This window comes from Hyla sarda, chromosome 4, assembly GCF_029499605.1.
Source record: "Hyla sarda isolate aHylSar1 chromosome 4, aHylSar1.hap1, whole genome shotgun sequence".
Lineage (NCBI taxonomy): Eukaryota > Metazoa > Chordata > Amphibia > Anura > Hylidae > Hyla > Hyla sarda.
In genome coordinates this window covers 374,787,743-374,809,519 of record NC_079192.1, presented here as the reverse complement: position 1 = coordinate 374,809,519, position 21,777 = coordinate 374,787,743, and the positions used below count along the sequence as shown (strand labels likewise).

At 42.3% G+C, this 21,777-nt stretch overlaps 1 protein-coding gene across 4 annotated transcripts in view; it reads left to right on the top strand.

Annotated features, from left to right (window-relative positions):
- GRIA1 (glutamate ionotropic receptor AMPA type subunit 1) overlaps positions 1 to 21,777 on the top strand; it is a 310,401-nt gene that overhangs the window by 84,319 nt on the left and 204,305 nt on the right. The window lies entirely within an intron of this gene.

Below are 21,777 nucleotides of genomic sequence, written 5' to 3'. Positions count from 1 at the left end.
GACCGTCGTGATCAGACATCTTATTCCCTATCCTTTTGATAGGGGATAAGATGTCTAGGTGCAGAGTAACCCTTTAAGTTCTGTTCATATTTATACTGTACCTTACGTTTATATCAAGGCCACCAGGGTTTCCTAGATCTGTCATACAACAGAAAGAAATGGTGCTTACAGTAAGGCACATCATGCTGCCGATTGTTCTAATAGGAAGCAGAGTACCATATGGCATGCTATCCATGCCGTTCATACAAATGGATCTTGATAGGTTGGAGGTTGGGGCAGAGAAGTGGCATTAAGGTTCAACATTGAAAAATGTAAAGTTATGAACATGGAGAGGAAAAATCCAGACTAGGAATATGTACTAAATGGGAAAACGCTGGGAACAACTGACCTGGAGAAGGACAACAGAAATTTAACTGTAACAACCAGTGTCAGGCAACTGCTGCAAAGGCAAATACAATCATGGGGTGCATCATAAGGGGCATGGATGCCCACGACAAGGAAATAATTCTGTACAAATCACTAGTCAGACCACACATGGTATACTGTGTACAAGAGAGATATTGTGGAGCTGAAGAGGGTTCAAAGATGGGCAACCAGAGTAATACAGGGAATGGGAGGACTACAGCATCCATATTATCAGAATTAGTTATTTGGAAGGCTTAGGGGCAACCTGATAACTATGTATAAATATATCAGGGGGGCAGTACAAAGATCTCACCCACAATCTATTTATACCCAGAACTGTATCTGTAACAAGGGGGCATCCTCTACATCTAGAAGAAAGAAGGTTTCTACTGTAAGAGCAGTGAGACTATACAACTCTCTCCCAGAGGAATTGACCATGATGAACAAAATAAAAGAGTTCTAAAAGGGCCTGGATACATTTCTGGAGAGTAATATCATTACAGATTATAGTCACTACAGTCTGGAGGTGGGTCAGTGATCCAGGGATATGGTCTGATTGCTGGACTTGGAGTCAGGAAGGAATTTTTACCCCTAAAATGAGGAAAATTGTCTTCTGCCTGTGGTTTTTCTTCTTAATCTACACTGTAGATCTCTTCTTAGTCTTGAGAAGAGACGTTTAAGGGGTATATATGATAAACGTATATAAGAACATAAATGGCCCATACAAAAAATATGGAGAAAAATTGTTCCAGGTTAAACCCCCCCCCAAAGGACGAGGGGGCACTCCCTCTGTCTGGAGAAGAAAAGGTTTAGTCTAAAGGGGCGACATGCCTTCTTTACCATAAGAACTGTGAATTTATGGAACAGTCTACCTCAGGAACTTGTCACAGCAGGAACAATTAACAGCTTTAAAACATGGTTAGATACATTCCTGGAACAAAATAACATTAATGCTTATGCAGAATTATAAAACTACATCCCTTCCCCTTATCCCCTTACACCCTTCCCTTCAATTCCCTGGTTGGACTTGGTGGACGTATGTCTTTTTTCAACCATACTAACTATGTAACTATGTAACTAGGGCAGACCACTTTAGGGTTAACTATGTAACCATGGAGATGTGATGCTGCCTCTGATGGCAGTGTGAACAGAGCCTTATGTAAACATGTGCTAGATGAGATAGACATGCAGCAACCAGTAGGAAGCAAGCATTGGGTTAGAAGCTCATTTTATCAGAGACTGTACAATTTATGGGTAGCAACAACCTTATAGTAGAATAGGTTAGGAATAAGTTGTTGTGGACCACAAAAATGTGGTGTCCAGTAAAAGCTGCAATAAATACAAAATGAACACAAAATTATATATTAAAATATAGAAAAGAAAGTGATTTGCTCCCAAATTGTGGCACATTGAAATGAAAACTTGCCAGGACCCCGGATTCTAGTCACATCCTGTCCCCCAAAACACCTGAAATGGTCTGCATTAACCCCACCCCTTTTGTGATCAGGTTTACAGGATTTCCCCACCTGTAGACAAGTAGGCATTTTTCCTGCAGTGCCCTCTTCAGGGGAAATTTATAACTAGTGTTGCTCGCGAATATTCGCAATTCGAATATTATTCGCGAATATCGCATATTCGCGAATTTTGCGAATATAGCGCTATATATTCGTAATTACGAATATTCATTTTTGTTTTTTTGTTGTTTTTTTTCACAGTACACATAACAGTGATCATCCCTCTCTGCTTCCAGCTTGTGTGGTGTAAAGAAGGCTCTAATACTACTGTGTGAGACTGGCGTGCGAAAATTCGCATATGCTAATTTTCGCATATGCGAAGTGTTTGCGAATGTTGAATTTCCTCATATGTAAATTTTCGCATATGTGAATGTTCGCATATGCGAAAATAAAGCGAGCATATCATTAATATGCGAATATGCGCGAATATATGACGAATATTCGTCCATATATTCGCGAATATTCGCGAATTCGAATATGGCCTATGCCGCTCAACACTATTTATAACTGAATAAAACTATACTTCTAAACCAATAAAAGATGTTGGTAGTAAACATTAATGGCAGCCAAGACATAGCCTTTTAGGAGTGATTATGTTTCTTCCTATGTACCTCAGGTTTTTGGTTCATGAAAAAGGAAGCTCAGGAACTTTAATACATAAACAAAAAAAGCAAAGAATTTTCTAAAAATACAATGTTACGATTTGGAAATAACAAGTATCGAAGCAAAACTCAGCTGGAGTCTCCAGGAAGGCGAAGAGAAAATCCATTTCGCTAATTTGCATAGAAATCTCCATTTGAATCCTGCAGCTGGGCTGCTCTACCAGACCATTGTCACGTGTCTAAGAGTAAGACACATTCTGGGATGGGGGAATAGATGGAGGCCTGTTCTCAGTTTATCAGTAACTAAGTAACCAATGCATAATTGATGCAGTTCCGTGAAGAAGTGTCCTAAACTGTTTATCTGTTCTCCATAGCAGAAATTGTCTGCCTAGAACTCTTATTTTAGGGTAAGGCATAGTCAGGCTTAACCCATGAATGAAAAGTACTTTCATGGTTAGGTTCCAGAGTGTGTGTGGGCTGTCAGGTGACAATACCTACCAGACAGTGCCTTGCCTTTGTGTAGGCATATAGGTGTAGCCATCGGAGTAACCTAAACTAAATTAAGAGGCATTGAGATAGACCAAGAAGAGTGTGGAGAAAACATATTATGTACTTATATGTAGGAGGGTGATTTGGTAGCCAATATTCCAACTTTTAAATAGGCAGTAAACACTGTGATTTATTATTAACATAGCTCTGCGCTACTAACTACTAGTGTTGCTCGCGAATATTCGCAATATAGCACTATATATTCGTAATTACGAATATTCGTTAATTTTTTTTTTTATACATTTTTTTTTCACAGTACACATAACAGTGATCATCCCTCTCTGCTTCCAGCTTGTATAGTGTAAAAAAGGCTCCAATACTACTGTGTGAGACTGGTGTGTAAATTTTCGCATATGCGAATATTTGCATATGCAAATGTACGCATATGCGAATATTTGTATATGCAAATTTTTGCAAATGTTATTTTTTTCGCACACGCGAATATTTGCATATGTGTAAATAAAACGCGAATATTCGCGAATATAGGACGAATATTCGTCCATATATTCGCGAATATTCGCGAATTCGAATATGGCCTATGCCGCTCAACACTACTAACTACTGCTCTAACAAGTAAAAAAAAGGCTGCAACCATTAACATTGAGAATTAACCTGTGTGAAGCTAGCCCTGGGATGTTTGGTGGGGCTGTGGGACAAAGTCAGCCCTGTTTTGGCAACCTGTATGGGGCCAAGCACTGATGTGCACAAACCCAAGGGGAGAGTGTAGTTGGGTCCTGTCTGGGGCCTTAGGGGAAAATAGCTACTCCTGGTGGGCTGGCATATTGCAGCAGTGGGATTTAGTGGGCCCTGTCAGGTGGCCAGAAAAACTACAGTATATAGAACTAAAAGCAGGAACTTATGGAAAGAAGTAGATAGATAGAAAGCTTGAACTGAGAGGCAGGTGTTGTCAGATTTGACTTTATGAATATTTTAAAACTCTTGTAAATGTTGTACTGCCACCTAGTGTGACTGTAACTATTGAGCTGCTGTGCCTCAGTTTCAAATTAAGCCACCTAGATTTTCTTTGCCACCTTTTCTATATATTAAAAAAAAAGGGTTTAGTAAATGTGGTCTGTCTGGGAACCATGCATGATAGAGTGAGGTAACTTTACAAACTCCTGATCATAACAAAAAAAATCCTCCATATGCCTGTATGAATCTTGAAGCATACAGAGGCACAGTATGGTTGCCATATTATGGCAATATGAAACTTGGTGGTTATGGAATTGGTGTACAGTAGAGTTGTAATGCAACCACAAGACAGTATTGCTTATTGTAGTATTGTACACCATTTTAGGCAGCTTTTAAGAATTTTTAAGTCCAACAACCTCTTTAAAGGGGTACTCTGGTGAAAAACAAATGTTTTCAAATCAACTGGTTCCAGAAAGTTAAATAGATTTGTAAATAACTTTTATTTAAAAATCTTAATCCTCTCAGTACTTATCAGCTGCTGTATGCTCCAGAGGAAGTTGAGTTGTTCTTTCTGTCTGACCAATATGCTCTCTGCTGACACCTCTGATCATGTCAGGAACTGCACAGAGTAGAAGCAAATCCCCATAGCAAACCTCTCCTGCTCCGGACAGCTCCTGAAATGGACAGAGGTGTCAGCAGAGAGCACTGTGGTTAGACTGAAAAGAACTTCACAACTTCCTCTGTAGTATTCAGCAGCTGATAAGTACTGGAAAAAAAAAATTAATAGAAGTAATTTACAAATCTGTTTAGCTTTCTGGATCCAGATGATTTGAAAACATTTGCTTTCCACTGGAGTACCCCTTTAAAAGGAATTTGTCACCTGGAAACTAACAAGCAAAGTGCTGACAGTATGATGTAGGTCTTAGGAAAGAAGACATATTTTACTTCTCATTTAGCTGTCCATGGCTGCACTCTAAGATGAATTGCTAACAATTTTGTTTTATACTGCCGTGAGGTGTCAGAGAGGCTTGCTTTAGTTGTGAAATGTCCAGGACGGAAAGCCTCTATGCTCTCATTCCTCACCCTCTCCCTGATTGATAGAAAGGCAGGACTCAGTTTTCGGCACCAAGCCCTGTTGAAATCTTGTACAAGTGCTCAGGTTTTAGATTGCGCCAGACTTGTGGTGAATTCTTGAGGCCAATACCTAATTCACCACGTATGAACCGCAATCCAAATCCATGGCACATGCTTTCAGAGATGGTAAGAACTAGAGATGAGCGAACTTACAGTAAATTCGATTCGTCACGAACTTCTCGGCTCGGCAGTTGATGACTTATCCTGCGGAACTTAGTTCAGCCTTCAGGTGCTCCGGTGGGCTGGAAAAGGTGGATTCAGTCCTAGGAAAGATTCTCCTAGGACCGTATCCACCTTTTCCAGCCCATGGGAGCACCTGAAAGCTGAACTCATTTATGCAGGAAAAGTCATCAACTGCCGAGCCGAGAAGTTCGTGACGAATCGAATTTACTGTAAGTTCGCTCATCTCTAGTAAGAATGTACATTATGGACCATGCATGTTTAAGAAATAAAATATATGCCAAAGAGCAAATACTAGAGATATAGGGGGATATTTATCAAAACCTGTGCAAAGGAGAAGTTGCCCAGTTGCCCATAGCAACCAATCAGATCCCTTCTTTCATTTTGCAGAGACCTTGTTAAAAATGAAAGAAGCGATCTGATTGGTTGCTATGAGCAACTCAGCAACTTTTCCTCTGGACAGGTTTTCATAAATCTCCCCCATAGGGTATTTATCAATTTTGCCTGTTGCCAGTTTCTTTTTACTTTTTTTTTTCACTTTGGTTTTCGTGGACATGCACCAAATTTATCATTTGGTGCAAGTTGTTAGTAATTTTGGCTCAAATGTTGAAATCAGCTGTTCACAGCGCCTTTTACACAGAACTTACCACCACAGAGGACGCGTATTTTACCCTGCAGAGCAGCCATTTTGGAGTCCCTCCTGCAGTATAAGCAAGCGAGTCCCTCCTGCAGTATAAGCAAGCGAGTCCCTCCTGCAGTATAAGCAAGCGAGTCCCTCCTGCAGTATAAGCAAGCGACATGAGTTATTTTCTTTTGTGGGGTTTATAGCCACCATGTGAAATGGATTTTATTTTCAACTTGAGTTTTTTTTTTTTTTTTTGGTTACTTTAGTGCAGTGGTCTTCAACCTGCAGACCTCCAGATGTTGCAAAACTACAATTTCGGGCATGCTGGGAGTTGTAGTTTTGCATCATCTGGAGGTCCGCAGGTTGGAGACCACTGCTTTGGTGCTTACCTTTCCTGAACCTGTGCGGCCATGTCCAATGCTGGCTCAACGGAGGGTAAAGGTTCCACAGAGACAAATATGTCGCAGGATAGTATTGAGCAGCCCTGGAGGCGTCGCATACAGCTGCTAAAAAGTACTGGAAGGGTAAATATTTTTTTAATAGAAGTAATTTACAAATCTGTTTAACTTTCTGGCACCGGTTGATTTAAAACCAATGTTTTCCACTGGAGTACGCCTTTAAAGGAGTATTCCAGTGACTAGAAACATATCCCAATTCGGTGGAATTTTTGATTGTGGGGGTAGTGCCTAATTCCGTTGATCTTGAAAACAGGAACCGGATACTCACAGCTCAATGGAGCGGCATGTTGACACTTGGCTAGTCTGGCGACTACTTAGAGAAGGAGTTATGTTGTGCCGATACAGCACTCCATTCTGCTGGTAGAGTCAGGTCCCCGTGCTCAAGATCATGTAGGGATTGACATCTGTCCTGTACACCACCTTACCTTGTCAGAGATATCTTCCCTTCAGCTAGCTACCCTTGACACATCGCTCGGCACTTTATATCTTGCTTGTATAAATAGGGCCTGGAAATAGGTCCCCACATAGTAGGCTGGGATGTAGGATGTATTAGGCTGGGTTCACACATAGTATTTTGGTCAGTATTTTGAGGTAAAACCCGGAATACATTCAAAACACAGAAAAAGCTACAAATCTTTGCATTATAGTTTTTCTCTGTTCTAGTCCTGGTTTTGGATAAAAAAAACTGATTAAAATACTGACCATAATACTGTGTAAATCTGGCCTTACAGCTGTAATACCCAAACATACAGTTTGTCTACTGCAGTTAACTATAGCGTTCTATGGAGGTTCAGGTATTACGTCCATATGAAACCAACCTTATCGACAGAGACACAATTTTTCTTTTTTTTTGCTGGCTTTGTAGCGATGACGACTTAGTATCCAGTGGGAACAGATATAACTCAGTACTTACTTTGACAACACATAATATCAACATCAAATCCGAGTTTTCAAACTAATCCCATGACATTGTAATCCCTTTGTGGAAAGAATAAATGTTATTTTCTGATAGTGGGAAACTGCTGTATTTGTTGTCAAGCTCAAAATAACATGGCACGTATGTGTAATAACTTATAGAGTCTAACATTTCTTAAAGGGACACTAAACCTAAAAATCGATCACACAATCTGAAATATATGTTACGCCTAGCGCTCCGGGTCCCCGCTCCTCCCCGGAGCGCTCACGGCGTCTTTCTCCCTGCAGCGCCCCGGTCAGTCCCGCTGACCGGGAGCGCTGCACTGTCTTGGCCGTTGGGGATGCGATTCGCACAGCGGGACGCGCCCGCTCGCGAGTCGCATCCCAGGTCACTTACCCGTCCCGGTCCCCTGCTGTCATGTGCTGGCGCGCGCGGCTCCGCTCTCTAGGGCGCGCGCGCGCCAGCTCTCTGAGACTTAAAGGGCCAGTGCACCAATGATTGGTGCCTGGCCCAATTAGCTTAATTTGCTTCCACCTGCTCCCTGCCTTTATCTGACCTCCTCCCATGCACTCCCTTGCCGGATCTTGTTGCCTTGTGCCAGTGAAAGCGTTTAGTGTGTCCAAAGCCTGTGTACCTGAACTTCTGCTACCCATCCTGACTACGAACCTTGCCGCCTGCCCCCGACCTTCTGCTACGTCTGACCTTGCCTCTGCCTAGTCCTTCTGTCCCACGCCTTCTCAGCAGTCAGCGAGGTAGAGCCGTTGCTAGTGGATACGACCTGGTTGCTACTGCCGCAGCAAGACCATCCCGCTTTGCGGCGGGCTCTGGTGAATACCAGTAGCCTCTTAGAACCGGTCCACTAGCACGGTCCACGCCAATCCCTCGCTGACACAGAGGATCCACTACCTGGAAGCCGAATCGTGACAATATATTTGTTGCGCAGTTCTGCCAAAATTAGTCCTTTAATGCAGGTTTACATAACCCCACCAATTTTTTTTACTTTCAATACATAACAGTACGGCAAAGACAGTTTTAAGGTACACAGATTTTTCAACCATGGCTCCACTAACACTACCTACATGGCCAGCCTTACATTGTATGGTGTCCTGTAGGTACCTTCTGTTTCCACCTCTTTTATATGGTGTGTAAATAACATACAATACAGTAAGTAAGTCATATAAGGGACAAATATTGGTTTCAGAAAGTTTTTTTAATTTCCTAAATTGCAATGCTATACTCATCCCCCATAACTACACACAGCAAAATAATACACTATACAAGAAGTGCAACATCATACAGTTCTCTAAGATTTCTGGTGGTCACAACCCTTGAGTTCAAGGTCAGCAATTACTCCCTCTTGTGAAGAAGAGACTGATGCCTACAGGTGGCACTCTGATTACATTAGGCGTTAAACACCAGATACCCGCCACACTGAAGTCCTAGGGTCATAAGAGCACCAAGGACCAGGACCCTTACAGGCCCCATGTCTCTGTTTGGACTAACAAAAGAAGCTAATATATATATATATATATATATATATATATATATATATATACTGACACAGGATGCAACATATTCATGATGCCAGGGCACCATTAGCCTACACACGGTCCGAGGTGGAGACAGCTTCTCCTGGGCCAGGCATGGGGCAATGAACACACCGACAGATAACTGTCTTTTACTGAAGCAGTAGTAGATAGTACAACACTCCCAATACAGAGCAGAGTAGAAGGGATGCAGTGTAACCCTTGGGAGCCCTGTTGCCTTGCTTCCTGTACGGGGAACTCTTGCAGAAGGGCAGGGCTAATTTGATCAAGCGCTCTTCTTTAGGCATCCCTTTGGATCACTTCACACTTCTTCCACCTCCTTTCTGCACTGCAGCTTACATGGAGCTCTGCACAAAGGAGCAACTGAACTCTAAACTAGAGCCCAGCCAGCTCTTCTCTGGGGCAACTCCACCCCCCTATATACAGGGCAATTTGGGGAGTTCCCATTGGGTAACAGGGATCACCTGGTCACTTCTGTATCTCTTTCTTAAAGGTACAGTACACATATAATACAAGAATACAGTTAATATGAAAAAGTGCATTAACACAGTAAACAATATAACAGTGGGCCCATCACAGGAGCAGCAGGCATGCCCGAGGAGATTTGCAGCCCACAGAGTAGCCTTTGGTGCTGGGAGACCATATATATATATATATATATATATATATATATATATATATATATATACATATATGGAATAAAACAAGAATACAAAACATATTGGAGTCTGGGCTGGTGTCATTTTTATTTACTGTCTAGCCTGAAAACATCTCCATTGTGCAATGGCACCTTGAAGGAAAGGAGGGCCTCTAACTGGGTTGGCAAAGTTGAAAAGTAATTTATTTTGCTTAAAATAAGAAATTGTATAGATTTTGTTGAATAAGACATTATTTTCTCCCATGTAGACTAATAATGGTGTTAATTTAAGGGGGGGAAAATGAATTCTCCTCAATAGATGTAATGAGCACTGATATGAACTTGCCAGCGTGTACTGGGTGATACACATGGTATGCGGCTTTAATTATGGCCTGGGATGTGGAACAGCTGCGTCCCGCTTTCCCTCCCATTATGATTATTTTCTGGCTTTTATGCAAAAATCTGAAGGCTCTTGTTACCACTGATACCTAGTACTGATGGATGTTATATTTAAACCTTCCAAGTCTATCTGTCAGTACTTGGCACCACAATAATGATCCATGCTGTAACTTATAGGCTTTATACTGACATATGTACACTTGTAATTGGAATAGAAAGAGGTAAGAAAGCTGTAAATCCTTAGTGGCACATTGCAAACTAGATACAATGGGGCATGTTTGTTAATGCATTTAGACCAATATTCTGTATTCTTTTCACATTCTTCTTATTTAGATGTTTTTTCTATTATTTTATCTTCTTGTTATGCTTATAGAGTCAGTCTTTTTGCCTGAGCTGCAAATAAAGAATCACTACATGATTTATGTTTTGCTTGCATAGAGCAACATAAGCTATTATAAGATTATATGTGGTAATGTAGAGGTTCTAGTCTATGCCTTGTTCTTACCTGTTTTAGCAGATGTGGCAGGCATGAGATTTTAGCCATACTCATTGGCCCTGATTTACTATTGTAAACCCAACTTGTTTTGCCAGGTTGTACGCCAAAATGTGTCACATAGCGCCACAAATTCAGAAAACCTGAAAAGCGGCGTGACCTCCTAGAAAATGGGGCTTGACCACAAAAAAGGGGCGTGTCACCCAAAAATCACAACGTATTTATCAGTAGGGATGAAGAGAAAAAAGGACCTTATTGCAGTGGCGCTGCTGTTGCGGAGTTAGAAGAATAAAATCCAATCCACATGGTAAAAGGTGTAAAAACCAGAAGGTTTTATTGAAAAGTTAAAATGAAACCAGAACAAAATACAGGAGTGTAAAATAGATAACGCGTTTCAGAGGTAAGCTCATCCTTCTTCAGATCAGTATGTGTACAAAACAAAACTGTACAAATATATATGGGGTAAAAAGGGTGCCAAGTAAAGGGAGAGGAAACAAGTATAACATACAAAAAAGTTATTTACAGATCACAAAATATAAGTATCAGATCAATAATTACATGAAGAGAACAGAGACTACTAGTTAGAAGCAGGAATCTGTAAAAATAATAAGGAAAATATGAATATGCATTGCATATACATTGGTCCAGAGGTGGAACCTGTCACAGTAAACATTAGAAAGCTGTCAGCGCAGTGGTCGCATCACGCCCAGGCCGTTGTCAGCAGCTTTTTGTGTATTTTATACTTGTCTCCTCCCCTTTTACTTGGCACCTTTTAACCCCCATATATACCTGTACAGTTTTGCTTTGTAGACATACTGATCTGAAGAAGGAGGAGTTTACCTCCGGAACGGGCCTAGGTCCATCAAGTTAACACACTAGGCGCCCCTTTCCGGTCTCTCCTTATTTCTCTTACAACATTTACTAAGGTTTCCACAGAAAATGTGGTGATTTTGGGCTTTGAGGCACCGCTCCCCCCCCCCCCCCCAGCTCATAGTAGTTGTAAAAAAGCCAAACATAGGGAAAAGTGCAAAACATAGGGAAACGTTAGTTGATACAGTGGGAAAATACCTGTCAGGAATCAAAAGCCACAAAGAAAACTCCCCTCCACTCAAAGCCATTGTACATATAATCACAGAAATGAGTTCCTAATGCTGCCTCCATTTCCCATGAGTCTTCTGGCTTTGCAGAGAGGGGGTGTGGAGTCTGGTGAGCTGCAACGACGGATCTGCTAGATGATGATGATGATGGTATCATCCTGTAGTTCACAGGAAGTAAGCTGACCCAAGATTAACCACTTCCTCTGACACATTAAAGGGGTAATCCAGTAAAATAAATGTATCCCCTATACACAGGATAGAGGATAGATGTCTGATCTCCGGTGCTGGGTCAGGATACTTACCTGTGTTCCAGAACAGGGTGGACAGCCTGCTCAGCCAATCACCAGTAGTTTTGTGATTCTATGTTATCTATACATAGATATTACCTGCCTTTGTACTTTGATCTATATTGAGACGACAGCTGAGAAGAGATCTCTATAGAATAGGAAGTGTTTGACGCCATTGTTTGTGCCTGCCTGTGTTTGTGCTATTGTCAAAACTGTAAGAGATCAGAATTACATTTTAATTTAAAAAAAAAAAGTGATATTGAAAAAAAAAATACTTAAAACATTAAGTGGAAAATACATTATAAGGGTACTCCGGTGGAAAACTTATTTTTATTTTTTATTTTTTATGAACTGATGCCAGAAAGTTAAACAGATTTGTAAATTACTTCTATTAAAAAATCTTTACCCTTCCAGTACTTTTTAGCAGCTGTATGCTACAGAGGAAATTATTTTGTTTTTTAATTTCTTTTTTTGTCTTGTCCACAGTGCTCTCTGCTGACACCTCTGTCCGTGTCAGGAACTGTCCAGAGCAGCATAGGTTTGCTATGGGGATTTTCTCCTGCTCTGGACAGTTTCTGATATGGACAGAAGTGTCAGAAGAGAGCATTGTGGACAAGACAAAAAAGAAATTCAAAAAGAAAAGAATTTCCTCTGTAACATACAGCTGCTAAAAAGTACTGGAAGGGTAAATTTTTTTAATAGAAGTAATTTACAAATCTGTTTTACTTTCTAGCACCAGTTGATTTAAAAAAAAAAAAAGGTTTTCCACCAGAGTGCCCCTTTAAGGCCAGCGTTTCATATGTCACAAACGCAAAAGTGTGCCAAATCTACTAAAAGACTTGCCCTACCAGATTTGATACTCCTGCTGCCATGACAAAAATAAACCTTTACTTACCACCCGTCATCCCCCCCATGTCTCCGGTATTACTGTCCCGTCCTTTTCAATAACTGCTGACTGCAGCTGTGTCCTCCCTCGATCAGTGATTGGTGGAGCGGAAATGTGACATATTGATCCTAGGCCCACAAAGGTTTTCACCGGAGTGCCTACACATCTGCCTTAATACAAGTCTGAATGTACATGTGTCACACACCCTGTAATCTATGCCAGTTTATGACATAAACTATAGTAAATATGTCGGGCAGCTTCTCCAGCTATTTTAGTCTTTCAAATCCATTAGATTCCAGATCAGAGGCCTTAAATCAATTTCTATGTATACGTATCATTACCTAGCCCTGCTAAATGTCTTGTCCACTCCCATACATCAGTAGATCAGCTTTCTTTAATGTATCTCCAAATTACAATTTAATTCTCCTTTACCGGAGCATCCACTGTGGGTTTTTCTCCGAGATATGTTGAGATGAGAAGACGTAAGTCATTTAGGGATACAGGGCAAACAGTAAACTACATCATCCTACAACCGTGACCCTGTTTCCATGGTTACTTTTCTATTCTGCAACCATTAACCTCACACAATCCAGAAGCGATGGGCACTCATAATAGAAGATGCTTCCAGCAATTAAGCAAAAATAACCATGAAATGATAAATGCTTCAGGTCCGGGGCTGATTTTCCAGAATTTTAGTTTGCGTTATGGAAGTGATGCCAGCGGTCGGAGTGTACTCTTGTGTTCACAAGTTAATCAGACACTGAGGGAAATGAAGGATGTTCAGTCATCTGTGTCTGCAATTCCCAACTCTAGTTTTCTGCTTGATCGGGAGACATCCTGTTCTTTCCTGCTGATATCTGATAAACACGTAGCATTTTTTGCTATGCCTTTTTTGCTATACCTTATAGAGCTTTGTATCCCAGCGAACCCTCCACACCCACACACCAAGGATTTTTCATTCAACCTTTATTTCGCTCTCGAGATAAATTAATATGGCTCTGTGTCACACAATCTGGATGATGATGCCCCAGTTTCAAATCTATCGCAAGCGTGGAAGTGACATAAGAACAATGCAATTTGTTCTTCAGTGAATCTGTTGCCTACAGACTATTCTAGCATGGTGTGATGCTGAAATATCCTATACTGGAAATTTTTACCAATATTAGAAGTCAACTCAAAATGCTATGACCAAAAGTCTCATGTTGTTATATAGGTCACAGGACATTGTACATTATATTATGTTGTCCACTTTGGACATTCATAAGCAATATGTTGTGTGCCTTTAGGGTTAAAGGGGTTACACCGTCGAAAAACACATTATTCTGTATCCAAAGGACAGGGGATAAGATGTCTAATAACAATCTCCGCTGCAGCACCCCAGTCATCCCGTGCACAGATCCGGATGACTGGCGACCACATCCACCATGCCCCCTCCATTTATGTCTATAGGAGGAGGCATGATGGCTCCAAGCTTTTGTGTTCTGGACACCGCCGCTGCCGGCTGGAGATCGCTGGAGTCCCTTTGGATAGGGGATAAGATGTTTTCCGGTGGAGTACCCCTTTAAACCTCTTGGACAGAGTGCTATTAGACCCTGTATTTATGTTTTGTACAAGTCCCTAGGAATATGCAGAATACATTAGCCAAACCTATAGGGGGAGATTTATGAAAACCTGTCCAGAGAAAAAGTTGCTGAGCTGCTCATAGCAACCAATCAGATCACTTCTTTAATTTATAAAGAGGCCTGTGAAAAATGAAAAAAAGCGATCTGATTGGTTGCTATGGGCAACTCAGCAACTTTTTCTCTGGACAGGTTTTGATAAATCTCCCCCACAGTATTTATAGAGAAGCGCACCCTCTAAGCTAATTTAACTTACAATTCGGACGTTATCTTTATTTCATAATTTTATATATTTTTTATGCATCTTCTAATACAGAAGTTTTTTTCTGGCATAACAAGGCCTTTGCTAAGGTGTTACAGACCTTGCCACTGCTCAGTCTTAACACAACATTTAAGGGAACCTCCCCTTACTCATGAAAGTTAAGGGGAGGTTCCCAAACACTGTGTCCAGGCTGAGTAGGGGCCGTGTCTGTAACACCTCAGCAAAGGCATAGTTATGCCAAAAGTTTGTCTAAAGTATTTTACATACCCCTTGGGTACAAAAAACTCCACTTTGGACATTCCAATTTTGTAAAAAAAAAAAAAATGATGATCATATTGGATTTTCTCTGTTGGGATTTCCATGATCAATTGTATTTTGTAAGTAATTGTTCTTCAGCACCATCACAGGGTATATGACGTATTAACATTGTCAATGGTCTATCCTTGTAATGCATGGGTCCTCCAGAGCAAGAGATACTCCAATTTTTTACTTTGGCTGGAAGGGAATGGAGTGGCTGTCGCATAGGCACGCTGCTGCTACATTCACAAGGCATTATTAGGAACTTCAATTCTCAGTCAAAGCCCCAGTGATAACACACTTATGATATCTTCTGGATAGGTGATAACTGCTTTATATGGCCACTTAAATATGTCAGATATGTCAGATATAAAAACTTTTTATATGTTGTAAATCTTGGCAAGACAATAGTTTTTCTAATTTACTTCTTTATAAAATTCACATTTTATTTAAGAAAACTGCCTTTGAAAATCCCACCACTAGGGGTACCCATACCTCCTGGGACACTGATGTGTCCCACAGCAGCATGAGCATGTACAAGGGTCATGGACAGGAGATGGCTGATTGACAAGACTGCAGGAGGAACACAGCTTGCAACAACACTACTGTAACAGAGTTTTACCAAATATGTGCCTCCAGCTGTTGCAAAACTATGACTCCAAGCATGCCTGGACAGTTGCCGACGGGCAACGGAAGGTGTGGGGTTCAGGGGGACACATGCTTACATTATTTCCATCTTACTGCCTCCAGCCCTTTAGTTTTCCTCTCTTAGTGATTATCAGGTTGTATGTACTGTTATGCTTATACTCATTTGTGAAGATATTTGTGTACTGAGACAGGAGCTACAGGAATTTTGTGTATATTTAGCACAGTATGATCTCATTGAGGGGCATTTACTAATCTTTTACTATGCAGTCTGGTTTTTACCCTGTTTTTTTCTACTTCATTTTTGACTATGTGCGACAAATTTACCAAATTGTTGCAAGGCATTAATAAATTTGGCACACATAGGCAAAAGTGGGAAATTTACTTCATGTAGTAGAAAAAATAGTCTGTTCCTTTTTCCTGCTCTCTGAATAGGTTTGGCTGCTAGGTTTCCTTCTGGCTCTTTTGTTTTTGAGTTTTTTTTTTTTTTATCTTTTTCACCACATCTAAATTGTAGTCATGGCTCAGAAGTGGTAAACGGCGTTTAGTGTGTGTGTGTGTGTGTGTGTGTGTGTGTGTTTATTACATTTTTTTTAACACAGTTTTTTTCTCCCTTAATGTACTTACACTTTTTTTTTTTTTTGGTTACTTCTTCTACAGATCTGTGTATCCTGTGGACTCCTTCGGATTCGGTGGACTACTTCGACGACCAGCATTTTTCTTTGCTTGATGTTAATAAAATGGTTAACGAGGGCTTGTGGGGGAGTATTTTTTTTGTAATAAAAATGTTTTTAAACCTCTTGTGTTTTTTTTTTTTTTTACTTTACTAGACAGGCTTAGTAGTGGAAGCTGTCTTATAGACGGAGTCCATTACTAAACCGGGCTTAGCGTTAGCCACAAAAACAGCTAGCGCTAACCCCCAATTATTACCCCGGTTCCCAACACCACAGGGGTGCCGGGAAGAGCCGGCACCAACAGGCCCGGAGCATCAAAAATGGCGCTCCTGGGCCTAGGCGGTAACAGGCTGGCGTTATTTAGGCTGGGGAGGGCCAGTAACAATGGTCCTCGCCCACCCTGGTAACGTCAGGCTGTTACTGTTTGGTTGGTATTTGGCTGAGAATAAAAATAGGGGGACCCTATGCGTTTTTTAAAAATATTTAATTATTTATTTAAAAAAAAAATGCATAGGGTCTCCCCTATTTTAATTCTCAGCCAAATACCAACCAAACAGTAACAGCCTGACGTTACCAGAGTGGGCGAGGACCATTGTTACTGGCCCTCCCCAGCCTAAATAACGCCAGCCTGTTACCGCCTAGGCCCAGGAGCACCATTTTTGACGCTCCAGGCCTGTTGGTACTGGCTCTTCCCGACACCCCTGTGGCTTTGGGTACCGGGGTAATAATAGGGGGTTAGCGCTAGCTGTTTTTGTGGCTAACGCTAAGCCCAGCTTAGTAATGGACTCCGTCTATAAGACAGCTTCCACTACTAAGCCTGTCAAGTAAAGTAAGGAAAAAACACAACAGGTTTTAAAAAAATTTTATTACAAAAAACACTCCCCCACAAGCCCTCGTTAACCATTTTATTAAAATCAAACAAAGAAAAACGCTGGTCATCGAAGTAGTCCACCGAATCCGAAAGAGTCCACAGGATACACGGATCTGAAATGAGAAGAAAAAAAAAATGGGTTAGTACATTTATTATCACCTGCTCACACATCTCCCGCCCCGCACGACTACAACTGCCAGCATGCCCTTACAGTAAGGACATGCTGGGAGTTGTAGTTGTGTGGTGCAGGAGATGTGTGGGCAAGTGACAAGCTTGTCCCCTGCCCCCAGCTGCAGGACTACAACTCCCAGCATGCCCTTACAGTACGGTGGGTCGGAGGCCGGGCACAGTGTTTCTCAACCTGGGACTTGTAGTTTTGCAACATCTGGAGGCACCCTGGTTGGGAAACACTGTTTTAGGCCAGTGTTTCCCAACCAGGTTGCCTCCAGATGTTGCAAAACTACAAGTCCCAGCATGCCTGGACAGTCAAAGGCTGTCTAGGCATGCTGGGAGTTGTAGTCTTGCAACATCTGGAGGCACCCTGGTTGGGAAACACTGGCCTAAAACAGTGTTTCCCAACCAGGGTGCCTCCAGATGTTGCAAAACTACAACTCCCAGCATGCCTGGACAGCCAAAGGGTGTCCAGGCATGCTGGGAGTTGTAGTCTTGCAACATCTGGAGGCACCCTGGTTGGGAAGCTTGGGCAACTTACCGGCTTCCGTAGGATCCAGCGGTGCACGACACTGCCGCGCGACAGTGCCGCCCGACGATCTCCGTCACCGATCGTCGCTGGAGCCTCGGAAGGGTAAGTGAACGTCTTCGCCTGTCCCCTACAGCTGTTTAGTTTTGCAACAGCTGGAGGACTACAGTTTACAGACCACACACCAGAGAGTAAACTGTGGCCCTCCAGCTGTTGCTTAACTAGAACACCCAGCATTCCCTGACAGCCAAAGCCTTTGGCTCTCAGGGCAGGAGCCCGGGCTGAGATTACAGTGCAGCCGCCCGGGCTCCTCATACGGCCTCCCCGCTACCCCCCGCCCTTGTCTCCCGCCCGTGCCACTCAGCTCTCGCTGCTACAAGACTACAACTCCCAGCGTGTCCTCACTGTAAGAGCATGCTGGGACTTGTAGTCTTGCAACAGCAGACAGATGGGAGTTGTGTGGCGCTGGCAGGTGAAAGGGGGGGGGATGTAAATCACTGCAGTGTCCCGGTAGCGCAGTGAGGGTAGCGGGGAGAAAGTATGTCGGAGCCCGGGCGGCAGAAGCTTTTCCTGCTCCATGTTGGAGCTGGAGTAAATTTAGTCATTTTTTACGGCCGTTGCAACAGTTTATTGCGCAACTGCGACTGTTTCAGTTAATAAATTCCTGACCACTGCAAGTAAAAACTGAAAACTTGCCTAAATTAAGCGGGAAATTTTTTTTTGACTTTCTAGCTCTTGCTAGAGAAAGTCGCACAAAAAATAGGGTAGGCGCAATTGCGACAATTTTGCGCCAAAAATAGTCAGAAAAAAATGACTAAACCCCTTAGTAAATGCCCCTCATTCTGATTAGGGCTGTGAGCATGTACTGATTATTCTTTACTGTGCAGGTGTCCCGGGAGTGGTTTCCCCTTTTAGGGGATCCCCCGTGTTGTGAGGTGCCTTTGTACCTTTTAATATGTTTTAGATGTTGGTCTGCTTTGAATCATGTTTTTCTATGTATATTAAATTATGTTTTTGATTACATTGGAACGGTGTGCGCTTTCTTATAGGATATCATCTTTTTCTTTGTTGGTATAAAGATGTCCTACAGGAGCTAGGGTGTGTTATAGGATTTATTTTCTTATGAGATAATGTACCTCATAATATACTTTTAGTAATGGTCCAGGTGCTGCAGTCCAAAAATTTAGGGGAGCAGTAATACCAGTCACGTATTGATTGGTACAATGCTCCATCTTCTCTTTTCATAGATGTCCTACAGGAGCTATTTTTTTTTTTTTTTTAGAGTCTAGAATCAGTTGAGATAATGTATTGCACAATGTACTTTTAGTTATAGTCTAAGTACCATATATACTCGAGTATAAGCCAACCCGAGTATAAGCCGAGACCCCTAATTTCAACCCAAAATCCCAGGAAAAGTTATTGACTCGAGTATAAGCCTAGGGTGGGAAATACATCATCCCCCCCTGTCATCATCCAGACCTGTCATTAACATCCTCATCATCCTCACCTCCTGTCATCATCCAGACCCTCATCATCATCACCTGTCATCATCCCCTTGTCATCATCCCACACATCCCCCCTTCATCATCTCCCTGTCATCATCCCCACCCCCCTTCATCATCCCCTTGTCATCATCCCCACCCCCCTTCATCATCCCCTTGTAATCATCCCACACACCCCCCTTCATCATCCCCTTGTCATCATCCCCACCCCCCTTCATCATCCCACACCCCCCCTTCATCATCCTCTTGTCATCATCCCACACCCCTCCTTCATCATCCTCTTCTCATCATCCGCCCTCAGTGGTCTTCAACCTGCGGACCTCCAGAGGTTTCAAAACTACAACTCCCAGCAAGCCCGGGCAGCCATCGGCTGTCCGGGCTTGCTGGGAGTTGTAGTTTTGAAACCTCCGGAGGTCCGCAGGTTGAAGACCACTGCGGCCTTCGACATCATCCAGCCCCCTCTCACCCCCCTTTAGTTCTGTACAGTACTCACCTCCGCTCGGCACTGGTCCGGTGCTGCAGGACTGTCCGGAGAGGAGGTGGTCCGGTGGGATAGTGGTTCCGGGCTGCTATCTTCACCGGGGGCGCCTCTTCTCCGCGCTTCTGGCCCGGAATAGAGGCGTTGCCTTGACAATGACGCAGAAGTACGTTGGCAATGAACGTACCTCTGCGTCGTTGTCAAGGCAACGTGACTATTCTGGGGTCGGGCCCGAAGCGCTTAGAAGAGGCCTCCCCGGTGAAGATAGCAGCCCGGAACCACTATCCCACCGGACGGCCTCCTCACCGGACAGTCCTGCAGCACCGGACCTGCGCCGAGCGGAGGTGAGTACTGTACAGAACTAAAGGGGGGTGAGAGGGGGCTGGATGATGTCGAAGGCCGCAGTGGTCTTCAACCTGCGGACCTCCGGAGGTTTCAAAACTACAACTCCCAGCAAGCCCGGACAGCCGATGGCTGCCCGGGCTTGCTGGGAGTTGTAGTTTTGAAACCTCTGGAGGTCCGCAGGTTGAAGACCACTGCGGGTGGAGAGTTAACTCGAGTATAAGCCGAGGGGGGTGTTTTCAGCACGAAAAATCGTGCTGAAAAACTCGGCTTATACTCGAGTATATACGGTAAGGCTGGGTCACACCACGTTTTTTCAATACAGTTCCTGTATACGTTTTCAATGTGAAAATCTATGGAACTGTATTGAAAACCATATGCATTGACTCTCCATTGAAAACCATATGCCAAACGATGCATGCGGTTGTGTCCATTTTGAATCTCGTAAGGCTTTGTCCATTTTTTTCAACATGGAAGTCAATGGGAACAGTACAGAACCATATGTGCGCAAGGTTCCATCTGGTTTTCACCATACGGTTTTTGACACCGAAAGTTTTTTTTCTTGGAATTTCAATCAAACAAGTGAATCTTTATTCATAATGGAATGAAAAGTTAAAAACATGTAAGCTTTTTTTTTTTCTTAAAAATGGATGCAACCAGACATCATTTTTTTAAACTGTATACGGTTTTCAACCGTATACGAGTTAAAATGTGTACACACGTTTTGAAACAGTTTAGTCTGTTTTTTGGGAATCCATTTTTTCATCAAAAAACTAAAACGGGAGCTGTATTGCAAAAACATGGTGTGAACCCAGCCTCATACAGAATTCCAAAAAATGGTATGATGTTCCTTCTTCTCACAGTGGTTCTGGAATGGACTTGTACTATAATGTTCTACGGAAACTGTGTCAATGTACTATATTACACCAGCTGGTCTGGCACAGACCTCGTTTCAGAAGACGATGGGGCACTTTATGTCACTCAGCCAGGGATTCCCTTTAAACTCAAAGCCACTCAAAGATGTTCTATAGCAGCATATATGAGTGTTTATGAGGTTCAGGATTAGTGAGGACAGGGTTCGCCAACTTGTGGCTTTCTATCTTGAAGTTATAGTTTTTTTTTTATCAGTTTAAGAGCCACAGGTTGAAGATTGAGTTAGGACAATACTGTATACTTAATAATACACTGCTGCAAAAACCCTTTAAAATAAGTGCTGGAAGCTTCATGCCCTTCACTTATTGATCGTATATAGTTTCTTCTTCCTATTGGGTTTTACCTCAGCTGAGTTTGTACTAAATTTTAAAGTTTTGAAGAAGAAGAAACAGTGTAATAAACCAACAATTAGTGAATTGTCTTCTATTAAAAGAGGTCCTACAGAAGCCAATATACAAGATCTATATCCAGGCGAAACCTCTGGTTAAATAGTAACAAGTAATGGAGTGGATTATTATAATAAATGTTTATTGATAACACAGACCCCCAAGAGTGAAGACCACTACGATAGAAACATGCAGATGTCCCACCACCTTATTGACATCCTTCATACAGAGAATAGCTTCTCGGCACCCCACTATGACACTATAAAGAGTCAATATTATTTTGGATAGTGAACATGCTAATAACATTTGCTGTTGCTGAGTTACATAATAGAAGCGGTGTAAGAACAAAGCCTTTCAAACCAATCTGTCATCATGTTGTCACTGGCTGCCAGTTCCATCTGTATAATGCTGGAATATGTGAGAGTTT